We start from the raw sequence: 16,364 nt of genomic DNA, 5'->3' as shown, positions 1-16,364 counted from the left end.
AAAATTAAATATTAAAATGTGCTATCCATACCATCCAAATACGATGATGGGGCGTCTGCCTTTGGCTCAGGTCATGATCCCAGGGTCCTGGGATCAAGTCCCACGTTGGGCTCCCTGCTCGGAGGAGAGCCTGCTGCTTCTCCCCCTGCTTGTGCTCTCTCTCTCTCTCTGTCAAATAAATAAATAAAATCTTAAAAAGAAAAAAAAAATACGATGATGCTTGTGAGTTAGGCAAGCCCAGAAGGGATCCCTCAACGGGGCCTAATCAGTCCCTCCACCCTCCTATGGATTCCTCTTCTGCCCTGCAGCCCTCATGTGAGAGAGGGATGGCTAGTCAGAGAAAAGGATTGTGCGTGTTTTGTCACAGAAACATTTTCTCACTTGGTGCGTTGCCAGTAGGGAGATGAAATAAATACTAATTAAAATACCCTGACACAGCATCTCTCGTCCTGACAAATACCTCATCCCCCATCTTTACAATAACAAATCTAAAAAATCATCTACGGATCTGGAGAGAGTAAAAGAACAGGAGTCAGGGGGCGCCTGGGTGGCTCAGTGGGTTAAGCTTCTGTCTTCGGCTCAGGTCATGATCTCAGGGTCCTGGGATCGAGCCCCGCATCCCTGCTCAGCAGGGAGCTTGCTTCCCCCTCTCTCTCTGCCTGCCTCTCTGCCTACTTGTGATCTCTGTCTGTCAAATAAATAAATAAAATCTTAAAAAAAAAAAAAAAAGAACAGGAGTCAGGCCACAGGCACCTTATATGTCACAAGTTCCAGGGCGAGCCTGTGAATGTAGCTATTTCAAATGTAATTACCTCAGTCACCCCCCACTGCGCAGGGACTGTTAAGGTCTGCTCAGCTTCTAGTGCATGGCTGGTGCTCAATAAATGACAAATGCAATTATAATAATTAATAATTCATATATTAATAATGCAATCCCTTTCCCATGCTCGGTAATTGCCCGCCAACATGCCACGCATACACAGAAGAGCGCGGGTTTGTCAGGCGTCCCAGAATTTCTCCTCGCTTCCCTAAAGCTGTGTCCAAAGGTCACCTTGAGAAGGCCATCCGCAGCCTTCCTTATCCAAAAAGTGCAAAGACCTGGGGCTGTGGAAATGTCCACGCCAACCCTCCCCCATCAGGGCCTGGCCTGGGAGCAGAGAGCCTTGAGCTGTGGGGAGCCCCTTATCTGGGGTGAATTGGTGGGATCCTTACCCCACAGTGAACAGATTGTTATTTCAGAGTCAGTCACAAAAATCAAAAGCTCCAGCAGGTTATTAATATCCTAGCAAGTCTTCCCAGAAGAGGGCTAATGTTGATCTCTTTATCTCATCTGTGTTTTCTTTTTTCCTGGCATTCTTTGATTTTTCACAATGCAGGTAATTCTACTCTGTTTGATCAGAACTCACTCAAGTTGTCTAATGAATTTCAATTTCCCGTTTATTTAGTTTTCCAACTGGCCTCTCCTTCCCGGACATTCCAAGCGATTTCCAAACTAGGATTAAAACCTGGTGTTTCTAACCCCGCCCCACCTTGAGCCCCCCTCCCTCCCCACTCCCCCTGGGCTCCCCCCACCGGTCTGTGGTCTGCAAGCTCTTCCCCCAGACCTGGCCACTTTCTGCTTTCTGTAATATTAAGGCATTCGTCCGCAGGAAGCAGAGAGACTGACGTCATCAGACAACTCCGTAATCCTTCTGGAGCCCAGAAATGACTGACCTTTTGTTATGCATAAAATCCACTCCTACACCCTAACTCCGAGGGACCTAGGGACCAGGGACCAGAAGGCAAAGGAGTCCTTTAAACCGACCATCCTGCTTCTTACAAATTGCTTTCTCACATTGCTTTTTCACCTTTACTTTTCTTCCAGGCTCCAAGTAAAACCAAAGAAAATACAGCTTCTGGTTTCCCCTTCAGAGGATAACGTGTCTATGAAACGAACTTTCAGATTTAATGTTCTGGGTGTTCATGAGATCCCATTCATCAAGATCAGGTCGAGGGGGAGAGCTCCATCAAGCTTACCGTTGGCTCCGAAGCCCTCCAGCTAGCGGCGGCGGCTGCTAAGACCACGTTCCCAGCTCCCACATCTGCACGACTGGGGCTCACTTCGGCCTCCGCGTATGTTTTTGGTACACTTTATGCCTCCTAGGGGGCTGAGAAGGAAACCCTCTGATACCAGGTTTTCTCTCTCCCATGCTTCTAGTTCCAAAACAGAGCCAGAAGTATCTGCCTGTGTTAACACTCTCCTTCCAGACCATTTGCCTTCAGCTCGGTTCTTCATTTTACTGAATTTGAGATTTCTTATTGAACAAACACATTGCTCACTCATCTGTAAACCCATCTAGAAGAGAAACCCAACATAGCAAACCCGTCACCTTCCCCTATAAATCTGTTCTTCCTCTCATATCCTTTATACTAATTTGAGGACACCACCACTCCCCTAATCCAAGGGATGGCAGCCTTTTTCTGTAAAGATCCAGATAATAAATACTGTAGGCCTTAGGCTGTATGGTCTCTGTCACAACAACTCAGTTCTGTTGGATCACGAGAGCAGTCGACAGTTCATAAGGAAGAGTGTGGCAGTGTTCCAATTAAACTTTATTCACGGAAACAGGCGGTTGCCCAGATTTGGCCCTTGGGTCATAGTTTGCCAACCCTTTTGACTAGAAACCTGGGAACCATCATGTCTCCTTCTCTCTTTAACCCCATAAAACCAATCAACAGATCAGAGTCAATCTTACCTCCTACGTATTTCTGAATTCTGCTCTTCCTAACCACATTCACGTTCTTACTTCACTTTAAAGAAGCTGCCACTGTGAATTACAGAAGATGCAAGAAAGATGCCACCTGACTGACTCTTGGTGGAGAGTACAACTCTTGATCTCAGGGTTGTAGGTTCGAACCTCACATTGGGTGTAGAGATTACTTAACACTCACACACACACACACACACAAACTTAAAAAAAGAGAAAAAAGGAAAGAAGATGCAAAGAATACACCAACCTATGTTCAAAGGAAATTGCTCACGCAACAGAAGATTAGAGAACAAATTCATGCTCACTGTATTTCATCGAATCTAAGATACCACTGGTTGTAAGATATGCATTATTTTATGCATACTACTAAGAAAGAACAAATAATAGCCAAAACTATAACCAAAACTTTACCACTTAGAATTTTAATTTTATACTTCTTGAAAAAAGTTATTTTAGACAGAGAAGTCACTGATTTTTGTTATCAGTCTTGTGTGTATCAAATATACATACGTATGAAAATGAACTGGTTAAACTTCTTGACATGCAGAGCCTGTCGTTTTCTTTCTAGAATCAAAGAAGTCTGTATCTTTCAACTCAGTACCCTCCCCTATGCCCTCATAGCCACACGGATTCAGCAAATTTCAATGCTGTCCCTCTCTTGATCTTACTAGAAGGTGTCAAAGGAATGTTTGCCAACAACACCCAGGACTCCTCTTCCTTCCTCAAAGGGCTCGTAAATGGTTTGTGGCTCAGAACAGAGAGGATCTGCCGTTGTCCAGTGGTGTCTCCGGGAATAGCAGACTAATATGCTTATGCTGGCAAGGACAAAGACTTCCAGAATTTCGCCTGGCAGGCGGCAATTACAAAACAGTCCTGATTTCAGAGATGCTAATGTAAAAACATGTGCCTCTTAGCATCTGTGAAGCATGGACTCGATTTTAAGTTATAACAAATGTTTTATGGCATGTATGTAACATATTTATGATTCCCCCAACTTCAACTAGTTTTTTAGATGAACTAGTCATTGTTATCTATAAAATAATAAGAGCACTTCTGCTGTTCATGCCAAACAGTAGTTTTTTCAAAGATTTGTTTTACTTGAGAGAGAACGCATGCACAGAGGGAGAGGGAGACGCGGGCTTCCCGCTGAGCAGAGAGCCCGACATGGAGCTTCAGCTCAGCACCCTGAGATCATGACCTGAGCCGAAGGCAGACCCTCAACCGACTGAGCCACCCAGGTGGTCCTGCCAAACAGTAAGTTGACAAGATCAGTCTTTATCAGAGACAAGGGTTTGGAGCTTAAATAAGGTTCGTTGGATGAGTGTGTCACTAGCAGCTAGACAGGATGGGTGGTGCTACTGTTAGCAATCAGGAAAAAGAAAGAAATTCATTTTTGCCCCAAAATTCCTCCCGATGGGCTGGAACAATTCTTACTGCCCTACTGATTTGGTTTGGAAAAATTCAGCCATGGGGACAGAATGAACAATAAGATTCTGGGGCCACCGTCTTCTAGTACAAAGATTATACCATGACCGCAAATCTGTGGCGTCTTGTGGGACTCACAAGACACAAAAGGGAAGAACCAAGCTTCACAGGGAAAGCCCTCTGACCCTGAGAGTTTGGATCATTCTTCCTTGGAAGGCACGTGCACTGATGAAGGAAACCGTCTGGGCCATTCAGGCTTACATAGGACAGCTCCCCATCAAGAACGCGGGCTGCCTCCAACTTCTCCATAGAATGAGTTGCTAGCTCAGCTTTTGATTCCAGAAACAATGCCACTTATCAAACTGGAGAGCTAGAAGGGATCTTGAAAAGACACACCCCTAAGATTCCATCTGGGAAGACCAAAGAAAAGTGGAGAAGAGTCATGTGCCTGTGGGACCACATTGGTCAAGGGCAGAACATCAAAATCCTTCAGCCAGTGTCCTAACCCCACATCTTGGGACCCTTTCTGGCAAATTCCTTAAAATCTCTAGACAGAGGCTACCGGTAAGACAATATCTGGATTATTAGCGTAAAATGCCACTCGCCCCAAACCCCATGATCAGAAATAATCTTTTCTTCCCTTTGAAATGTGAATGAGAGTGGTACGGCCAAAAATCCTATAAGACCTCTTCTTTTAAGCTATAAATGAAATTAATTAAAGCATTTGGGGGAAAAAATACTATTGTTTGATTTTTTTTTTTTTTTTGTGAGGTTTTTGAAAGAGAGGCAGCATAGCTAGGAGAACGCGCCCAGGTCAGGGATGGATGAAGCAACAGAGCCTCTAATCCTGACATTCAGCATCTGAACTGCTCCTGATAAAACAAAACAAACCAAGTTAAGCACGAACCCACCCCTTCTTCCCGAGCGCCTGAGTAATCCCAAGCGGCACCACTGGGTATGCCTGCGAGACTTGCTGATAGGTGTGAAGCGATGGGGGGAAGCCAGAGGCAACGAGGAAGGTGGGGTCACTTTTCTCTGTCTTATTTCAGCTGTAAATTTTCTGGGCAATACGACCGTGACAATTGATTTATTTTTCATTTAATACAGATTTATTCTGTGAAGCTTTGAACACTCGCTGACTCAGATGGAGAATTTTCAGTTTAGCAAAGCAAACTCTCAATAAACATGATTGGATATGAAATTTGTTAATCTGCACTTCCCCTGTTTGGAGATAACCATATTTTCTGCTGCCCCATTTGACAGATCTCCAGCCCCCAGCATCTCAATGTTAATCTGAAATGATAAGGGATCAAGGCTCATCACCTATTTTCTTTTCAGACAAGACTGACTTTTTTTTTTTTTTTTAAATCACCTTCTTAAAATCACCCAAAGAACAAGTCAGGAATCCCTAGGGAATCCAACCAGCTCTATTATGCTAACTACGAAGACACTCTTGCCCCCCAGCCCTCAAGAAAGGATCTTAAGGAAGTAGAAATTAAATTGCCAAGCCTAATGGATTCCCTGTGTGACTAAATCACTGTATTATTTCTCATGTTTGAGGAGATATACAGATTTCACGGCCAGGCCCACTCCCAGCTTAGATATTCCTGCTTCAACAGCTGTTGCCTTGCACTGTGTCTAAGGTCAAGTTCACCGATGGTGGAGCCCAGCCCTTCCCACTCTGGTGGGCTAAAGCAAGCATGAAAGGGTTTCCTGTTGACTTCACTCCCCTGCTTCCAGGAGACCCCTCCCCCACTCCGTCCCAAGGAAGATCCTGCCTCTCCTCCTCATGATGGGAGGTGACAGCCATTAAAGGAAGGGGGGGTAGCTGAAAGCGCTTTCATCTTTGTCTGAATAGCACGGGACCCTCGGGGTCGCCCAGCTGTCCCACAGAGGCCCTGCCCCTCGGGGCCTCCATCCTTCACCTTTAGCTTCAATGACTTGCTTCTTCTTCCAGAGACAAGACTAAGTCTACCATCTTAAATCCTTTGGGGGAAAGGCTTGGTAGAAACACATTCAACCCTGAGTACTGACAAACATTTGACCTTCCCCTTTTGATCAGCCTGTTTTTCCGGCACAACCCCAGGAGCAAAATCTGAAATAGACCGCAAGGCTGGGGCATCGCGGAACGCTCTTCACCCTCACTTCCACATCTGCATTCACATATTAATATGGTTTAGATTTTATATATGTTGGAAATCATCATTTAGGATATACCGAGTAACGAAACGAACATAATCGTAAGGTTCCCTACTAGCGCACGTGTTTATAGGCATAATCGTTTCCAAATGGGTTACAAATAAGGTTAATATCTTTTTAGCTCAATAGTGGACCTCTTTATCCAAACTTAGACGGGAAGCATATCCTTCTTACAAATCCTAAGCTTAGCGAACATGAAAAATAACACCATGCCTAAAGTTTAAAGTTAGTTCCTCAGGGACTCCTTCGCTCTGATCATTTTTAACCATTTCTATCCAGTGATTTCCCTTCTCCAATGTCAGTTCTAGTTCTGTTTAAATCAGATCTTCCCTCCGAAGTATATCTCCGTATTAGAGAAAGAAAATCAGAAAACAGTACGGTGACTACTCTCAAACTTCCAGTTTCTGTTGTCATTGGAAACGGGCAAAGGGAAGAGAACAGACCGTTCTAAGTCGAAAACCGGGTGTGCAACCACTTAGGGGGCGTTCATGACACCTCTTGGAGGCAGGAGGCGCAGGCAACGGCAGGCGGGCGCCCCAGAGCCCGGAACGGGGCCCACGAACACAGACAGGGAACCGACAAAGAACCCAGAAGGAGGAGAGAAGAAAGCACTTCCAAACTGTCGCTCGTGCATTCCCAGAGAGGGGGAGAGGGTGTGCCTCAGATGGGGAAGAGCTCGATTCCAGGAGGTGGCCCAGGACCTAGCTACTCTGCCCTGTCCGCTGCCTGAGTGCTCTACTGTGCCCGCTGCGTCTGCTTGGGCTCCGGACCACAGGCAGGGGGGCTCCGACGACAGATGCTCCCTTTCTCCCAGTTCCAGAGGCTGCGGGTCCAGAATAGAGCAGGTGGACGTCTGCCTCGTGACTGTGTGTGCAAGGGGAGGGAGGGGGATAGAGAAAGAGAAGGATTTCCCTGGTGTCTCTAGCTAGCTAGCTATTCGTTCATTCATTCATTCATTCATGCGTGGAGCCCAAGCTGGGGCTTGGACTCCTGACCGGGAAATAGAGACCTGAGATCAAAGAGTCAGACACTTTACCAAGAGGTGAGGTTCCTAATCCCATCAGACCAGGGCCCCACCCTGATGACCTTATTCAGTCCTAATTACCTCCCCAGTTCTCTCTCCAAAAGCCATTACATTGGAGGTTAAGGCTTCAGCGCATTGGAGGGAGGGGGAGGCACACAAACATTTAGTCCATGACAGGACTACAGGCCCTAAAACCACCAACCACAAAGCCCAGAGCCACACAAGAAGAGCCACTGATTTCTCACACATGCGTGAGGTTCACTGATGTCATGTGGAGGCCCAGCTTCTGTGTTTGAGACCCAACGCGGGGGTTGGCTGATGCCGAGGGATCACCTGGGGCCGTTGTCTCTTTTCTCCAGCCGGCAGGCCTGGCCACGTGCTCCTGATGGTGGCAGAGGAACCAGAGAGAAAGCAAGCCATTACCCTCCTCGTCTGGTGGTGCACATTTATAACCGCTCCATCGGCCCAAGTCAGGCAGAGCATCTGAGCCCAGAGGCAGCGTGGGGGGCACTATAAAGTGACACTCGTCAGCAGAGTTCAGAGAGGAGTGGAGCCCCAGGGCCATCCTTTAAGCTTACACAATCCCTCGGGGATTGCTCACATGACCTTATCTCTCTGCAAGGGCTTCCATTTCCTCTTCTGAGGGCCATCAGGATATGCATATTAGACCCTTCCCAGCTTTGTCCATCTGTGATGAGTTTAATATAATTCATGTATCATTTCATCCTACTGATGAAATAGATAAGTAGTGTCTTAACCCTAAACGGTATTTTAAGAAATATTTTGACAATATTTTGGGTTTTCTATAATGTTCGATTAAACCAAGACCTTGTGATAGAGTGCACCAGAACGAAATACTGCTTGGGTTTTGGCTCTCCCCTCTGCGACCTCTCATAGAGTTTTTCCCTGAAGAGAAAAGGGGATTGGGTCAAGCAAATGAAGCATCCAATGGGGTCTAATTGCAGCCAGTTCAAGTTCGTGCGAGAAAGATAACACCACATCCTAAGAAGCTACTAGGTGTGGGCAAAGAAAGAAAAAGACAAAAGAACTACTGTTCAGACATCTTGACAAATTTAAAACACACACACACACACACACACACACACACACACACACACACACACAAGAAGGAGATTTAAAAAGAAAATCTAAGACTATGAGCTTTTGAGTTGTCAAGATAATTGAGAACAGGTAATTTCCTAGGTGATAATGAACTAATGGAGGAGAAGTATCGTTTTTTCAGCCCTGGAAACAGATTGTACCAAAATATCAAATTTAGGGAGGTCCCCCAGAGACAGTCTGACGCGTGTGTTCCGGGGCGAGGATGGCATCCTGACCCTTCGAAGCCAGACTCGTTTAGTGGTCATACGGCTGTGTCCCCTCCCCAAGGAGGCCAAAGCCTGCAGCAGACTCCAGCCGCCGTAACCAGCCCTTCCTGGAAGTCAGCCCGGGAAGGGACCCAGCTGGCCTAAAGCAGACCGGTCCTTGTCCAACCCCAGCCAAGTGTGTGGGGCTTTGCAGTGGGGGAAGGTGTACCTCATTGCTCCTCCCTGAGCCCCGCGAGTTGTGACTCCCCTAAGGCAAGCCCCCAGCAGACCCTTTGACCTCAAGGAATTCCCTGCGTCCATTTTTCCTTCGGTAGAACAGAGCCATTCAAGCCAGGCCCGCTGAGAGCAGGCCGTTAGGGCCAGAAGTCACTGCCCTGTGCCCCCCATTATGCCGGGCGCCTTGGTAGCCCCTTCCTACCCATCAAGTCACGTTCTCGGAGACGTGTCAAACCCCACATTCCATGAGAGCTGGCTCCCCACACGCAGACAAACTAGCCTGGCAGCACTCAAGGGGCAGAAACCAGCCAAAAATAAAAGGGGGGGAAGCAGCTAGGATGTGATCAGGGGGCCCAGGGCTGGGACGCTTTTGAGGGAGGATCTGGTGTCCTGCTGGGTCCCGGGGCCCGGCACGATGCCCTCCTCCAGCAGGACAATGCAGACGGCCCGGGGTGTGGCTTCCGAGAATGTGGAGGTCCGCACTCAGCCAGGTAGTGACTTGCGGACGCCTGTGAGCACAAGTTGTCACACCTGTCACCACCACCAACTATCTGGTGAAACGCCTCCCAGCACTTGTGGTAAAACTGCAGCCTTGTCAGCAGAGGATAAAAGACTTGGAAAGAGGACAACGAGAGACTCCAAAAACCCAGGGCTGGGAGATAAAGCAACTGCTATAAAATCCCCTTCTACTGAAAAAGAGTACGAAGTTAAACTTTTCATTTTTAAGATGTATTTATTTATTTGAGAGAGAGAAAGAGCACAAGCAGGAGGGAGGGTCAAAGGGAGAGGGGGAAGCAGACCCTCTGCCGAGCACGGAGCACGGTGCGGGCCTCGATCTCAAGACCCTGGGATCATGACCTCAGCCGAAGGCAGACACTTAACCAACTGAGCCGCCCAGATGCCCAGATTTCAAGCTTTGAATAAGTCATCATCTGACACACATTCAGTTTGATTTTGTACCTGGATTTCTGAGAAACTATAAAAAAATGAAGGTTTTACCCCCCCCCCCAAACAACAGATAAAGCTGCTTTGATGCTCTGTGTTCATTCTTGTGCCATTTTTGGTCACTTAGTTGATTAACAAACAGGTGATTCAAAAAGAACAACAAAAACAGCAAAAAAGAAACTTAGAAGAAACCCTTCGGCCCTATCAGAAAATCACTGCAACCTAAGAAAACCACAAACACCCAAAGGGAACACAGTAGGAGCCGAGAGAAGCAGGAGCGGGCGTGGCTCGGTGGGGGGCGGGGCGGGGGAGGCTGGGATAGTCTCCCGCCCCCCCCCCCCCCCCCCCCCCCCCGGCTGCCTCTCCTCCCGCGTATCTGCCTCTGCCTCTCAGCATCCACTCCGCTCATTCTCTCTGTACACGGACATTGTATGGAGCACTACAAAATAGGCTACTTTTATACTAAAAGGAATTCAATAAAAGTGAAATACATAAAAGCCAGTGCTTATAGATTTTTATTATGATTCTTTTCAGCCAGGCTTTAAAAAATCTCTGATGTCGGGAGAAGTACAACGGACGCAACTTGCAGGAGGAGACAAGGTGTCAGGAACGAAAGCTGGTGCATCGGCACCAAGACAATCCCAGCCCCAGACCAAACCCCCTGCCCACCCCGAGAACCACTTTCCAGCTTCACCCTCCTCGTCCCCACATGCTTTGGGACAACCTGCTTTTTTGTCTGTCCTCGGGTTGATTTTAGGGACCGAGGAGGTGGTCCCCACGAACTGTGTCTTTTTATGACTCTTTTCTGTAAGCCCCTTTTTATTCATTCATAAGCAGCGGTAATCTGATGTTCATAGAGATGGATGAGGGGCCTGGGTGTCAGCAGAGAATCAGACAGATGGCAATTTTGACAATAAATAATCGTAATGCTTTTCAGTCTCTTGACCTCAACAATTCAAGGGTCTCAAAACACAGCAGAAACTTAGAATTAGAGGGAGGGTGAGACCTTGGGGAAGGGCATCCTGAATCTCCTTCCAGCTTGTCATCCAGGGCTCCGACTCAAGGAGGTACTCTGGTCAGCGCGTGGCCTCGGACCAGCTTGCGGACTGCTGCGTTCCTGGGGAGGACGCGGGGACAGCCCACGCATTACGGGACGTGCTCCCTCTTCGCCAGCATCAAGGAGCACAGTGAGCTCCAGAGCCCTCATGGGGAGATGGAGAGGCTGAAGGGCAGCTGGTGACCCCCAGCTGTTGGGACGGTGCGGAAGGCGGCAGTGGAGCCCCAGAGCCCTGTCCCGGCTGGAGATGGCTGCTCTTGCCACCAAGTCAGAGCAGATGCTGCAGAATGTGGCAGCAAGACAAGCCAGCATGACGCCGTGGCTAGCCCTGGCTGCCCTGTTCTTCCCTGCAGTACACATTCTACCGGACATGCCTCTTCGAGCCCAAGTCAGGGCTTCTTCGCGGGCTGTTGAGCAGCTGCTGAGAGGGAATGTGGCCTGAGACCCCGCAGAGCTACTCCCCTCACCATGCCCCTGCGAGCCACCACGACAGAGCGCTCCACGCACCTCAGGACACTAGTGTTTCCAGATGTGTGGACGGGGAGCCGGAGGACTCTTGGTGCTGCCCAGAAAGGATGGAGGGGAGGGGAGGGAGGGAATGAAGTTTTGTCTTCAGCTACCCACGTCCACACACACCAACACCAGGGCCACGGGCACGAGGACCGTTGAAGGTGAATGTCTAATGCATTGGTTGCAAATATAGCGATATTTAATTTTCCCCCTTTTCATGAGGTTCAAGGCCTTTTTAGAACTCCCTCCTCATGGGCCCTGGAACCCTAAGTATTCCATCGCAGAGGCTCAGGGTTGTTCTCTGGGCAGGGAACTCTCCTGAATTTCATGCGTATCTTAATCCTCATCTCCTTTGAAAAACTGAATCTTGTCTCTGACTAGAAAAGCAGAAACTATCCTGCACCCATAAAAATCTATGACAGCGGGGTGCCTGGGTGGTTCAGAGGATTAAAGCCTCTGCCTTCGGCTCAGGTCATAATCCCAGGGTCCTGGGATCGAGCCCCGAATCGGGCTCTCTGCTCAGCGGGGAGCCTGCTTCCCCCTCTGTCTCTCTCTGCCTGCCTCTCTGCCTACTTGTGATCTCTGTCTGTCAAATAAATTAAAAAAAAAAAAATCTGTAACAGTATCTTTGTTCTCGAGAGCCAAATTAAAAAAAAAAAGTGGAGGTGATTTCAGGTTCTCCTTTATAATATCCAAACGCTGAATTGGAGGAGTTTTAAAATTTGACGAATTTCTTAATTTACTTTTCCAATTTAAAAAATGTGGGTGCTGGAGGCTTTTGAAAACCAACCTTGAAACCACAGATGCCAGCAAGTAAATCGTGGGAGCTGACCAAACACTAGGGAAAAACGAAGCACTTTTTATAAAAGTCCTGTTTATGGCCCAGTTAATAGATCCAAGCATCCTTTTTTTGAAGATTTTTATTTATTTATTTGACAGAGAGACAGAGATCACAAGTAGGCAGAGAGAGAGGGGGAAGCAGGCTCCCTGAGATCATGACCTGAGCCGAAGGCAGAGGCTTAACCCACTGAGCCACCCAGGCGCCCAGATCCAGGCATCATTAAAACAAGATAGAACTTAATGTCCAAAGTGTTCCAGAAATACGGACTGCACACGTCCACAGCTACTTTTCTCCAGGTCTGCCGCATAGACCGGCCGCAGGGACGTCCAAGCAGCATAACACGACAGTGCTCTGCCATCTGGTGGCCATCAGTGAAATGACCCCGAATGTTCTGCCAACTGACTGAGGACAGAGGAATCGTGTGAACTGCCGCAATCATGAACAAAGCGGTTTTCTCAAGCCCACTACCAATGAGCAGGGAAAGCTGGGATCCTGAAAAAATAAATTAGATGTGGAAGAATCTTCTTCTCTAAGCCTCACAGGTATGAATGAAACGCTCTTAAATCGCTTGCTTAGCAGAGCCTGTCTAGTTACCAAACGGAGGTGTAGAAAAATAGCAGTTGTCACGTCTGCAAACCCCTTTGGTCGTGTGTGCACACCGACCATCTGTCCGTGCCGTGCACATCTCTGGTGGTCGTCAAATGGAGAAAAAAGGAGTTTGTTGGGGTGATGTGGGAAGGGGGACCTGGGACATTTTGAAAGCCACCTGGGAATGCATTTAAATAATTATGGTCCAACATGAGCTGGTCTATGGAACACCAATTCCAGAGACAACTTACAAAACTGGTCACAGAGGGTGCCTGGGTGGCTCAGCCCTGGGATCGAGCCCCGCATCCGGCTCCCTGCTCAGCAGGAAGCCAGCTGCTCCCTCTCCCACTCCCCCTGCTTGTGTTCCCGCTCTCTCTGTCTCCCTCTCTGTCAAATAAATAAATAAATAAAATCTTAAAAAAAGAAAACTGGTCACAGAAATTTGGAAAATGGACCTCCCAGCCCTCTCTCTCCGGCACATCTGTCATTTTTCCCTCCTTGGTGATTCAAAATGTACTTTAGTATGGGAAAACCTCAGAGAAGTCCCGCAGAAGATTTGTCTAACTTGCTTAACTCAGAATAGCCTAAATTTCTGGGACCTCTGAATATATTTTATTTGTTATTATTTGGGGTCTTTTTAGTTAGGTTTTTGTTCAAGGATCCTTTTTAAAAATTGTTGTTTTTAATATGACCCAGAGAATTTGAGAAACTCGAGTGTAAATGCAGCGTCAGCCCTGCTGCGAGCTGAGCAATATTTGGGAAAGTCACCTAACCTCTGTGTGCCTTATCTTCCTCAGATGGAAATCCCGAGTGGAAAAGGAAGAGACTAGAAAACACTTCACTCCAGCCGTCTCCCAGCTCTACCATTGTTTCCCCGTTTGCAACCAACTTTCAACTCTCTACATTGTGGGCTGTAGGAAGCCATCCATCTGGGAGACGGGCCAACGGACAACACACGTCTGTTCCCTTCCTCCCCCAACACCCAGCTAGGCTGCGAAAGGAATGATAAGGAAGAAACTATAAGGAAAGAAGAATAGGAGAAGCCAAAGACACACAACTTCAGAGAAATGCTAGGTGGAAGGAGAAATGGTAACTAGCTCTCCTCCTAACACGCAGTAGACCGTATTTTCCCAGATGACCACACACTACTGATCTCACCGGCTCTTCGCAGTGTGACCTCGCCGCTCTCCCCTCAAGAGGGATAGTCTAGTTTCTCTCTTCCTTGAGTCTGGGCTCGCCGTAATGACCTTCCTGTAACCAACAGCAATCTTGCAGCCCTGCACGGGCCTCTCGGAGAGCCCTCTCCCCAAACTTTCCCTCTTAGATCCCAGCTGCCAGGCTGCGAGAAACCCAGGCCACATGCAGGAACACCGTATAGGTGCTCTGGTCCACAAGCCCCTATGGGCCGAGTGTTTGAGTCTTCCCAGCGCACGGGGCAGATGCGAGAGGAAAGACGCCCCAGACAGAGAAGCTTTCCTGGGCTACTCTACCTAAAACAGCACCGTCATCCTGCTTTGTTTTTATTCATAGCCAGAATGTCCTTCATTTGTTTACTATTCTCCCTTGCTAGGATGTAGTCTTCAGAAGGTCAGGGGGCTTTATCTTATGAACCACTATATCCCCAGCACGTAGAACAGTACTTAGCATATAAAAGGCACTCGATAAATATTTGATGAATAAGTAAATGAATAAAACAATCAGAAAAAAAAAAAACAGAGGAAAGTGCAATCAGTGCAAAGAACAGAATGAAACTTCAACAGGTATTAATTAATATTGGCCGAGCGATAGCATCCACGTAGAAAAACTGGAGGCGATTGGAGGAGCAGGCAAATAAAAGTAGACAGCCTAGGAAAGAGCTTGCACAAAATAAACATGGATGGGGCGCCTGGGTGGCTCAGTGGGTTAAAACCTCTGCCTTTGGCTCAGGTCATGATCCCGGGATCCTGGGGTCCAGCCCTGCATCATGGGGCTCTCTGCTCAGCAGGGAGCCTGCTTCCTCCACCCCCCTGCCTGCCTCTCTGCCTACTTGTGATCTCTGTCTGTCAAATAAATGAATGAAATCTTAAAAAAAAAAAAAAGAAAGAAAGAAAGATAGAGTTGCTGAAATAAAAAATCCAAGAGAAGACTTATTAGATAAAGCTGACTAAATCTTTCAGAAAGCTGAATCAAAAGAAAATGAGATGGAAAATGAGGGGGAGGGGGAAGAACATTCGGGGATCCGTTGAGGAGGGCTCACATCCAATAACGAGATGTAGACAAAGTAAGAAGAGACAGAACGAAACACCGCTGAGCAGCACAGGGAAGCCACGGGAAGTGGCGGCACGCCCAGCCCGAGGACACCCCGCTGACTGCCGCGGACCACAGAGGGCGGGGGCCCAAGGGAAACACAAGACAGACGCATTGCATGATTTGTCTAAGCATTTGGAGAAGCCGTTATCGAGCATTTTGTTGGAAATTTCTGTTGAAGTATTTAGGGAGAAAATTTAGTGTGTAGAGTAGTAGATCCATAGCAAACTATGAAACCAAAAAACTAAGGTAATAATTAACTCCAGCTAAAGCAAAACATTTTATCTAACCTCCAGTTGTGAGGTCACCATGTTGGAGGATGGGCGAGAGAAAGGCAGAGAGGAAAGAGAAATGGGGGTTAAATCTCCCACCACCAGGAAGCCAGATCAGGTCCAAAACAGATAACTAATATGTCGTAAGATAAGCATGTTATTTAGGTAGATGGAATAAATACAAAAGAACCATAGAGTCCTCAATGGGGACCCATGCAGAGTAGAAAGAAATGAGCAGGAAATTAATGTTCTTCTTTATAAGACTTTGATACTCCTTGGTTTTTCAGCTGTGCAACTGTATGTCTCCTATATGAATACATACAGGCACAGAAAAGACGGGAATTGACAGGAAGATAAGAAAAACCAGAGGATGGGTTGTGGCCGCCCTGGACGGCAAGATCCTGGACATTGTTTAGCCTCCTTTTTCAGATTTTCCAGATTTTCAATAATAGGACTGTAATACGTTTGCAATGGAGAAGTCCCAATAGACACTTTAAAGCAAATATTTATACCCAAGTGACAGTCCCAAAATGTTGCTATGCACTGAAATTACTTGGGGAGAGGCTTAAAACACAGAGGCCCGGGTCTCCCCTACTCCACGCTCTGCACCCCCCTCGGGACTTTCATAGATGCCCTAAATATACCAGAAGTGCCACAGCCCTCCACTCCTCATATAATTCAAAATGTATGAAACCCAAGCCAGGAAATTTTCTTTTAATTTTGTAAGTCATGCAGTATGTGACACAGATCAGACGGATCGGGAGCTCAGTGTCTTTCCAGGTTGAACCGTTTTCTGATGCGTTTCCGCCCACACCTCCGCGCCACCGCGTCCCAGCGGGTGCAGGCTGGGTGCGGAGTTGTGGAAACCACTGCTCCGGGACCCTACTCCGTGGAAGGTGGGGGGGTGCTCTCCCCATCTGGTC

This window comes from Martes martes, assembly GCF_963455335.1.
Source record: "Martes martes genome assembly, chromosome: 3".
Lineage (NCBI taxonomy): Eukaryota > Metazoa > Chordata > Mammalia > Carnivora > Mustelidae > Martes > Martes martes.
Note: the sequence above shows the minus strand (reverse complement) of the source record.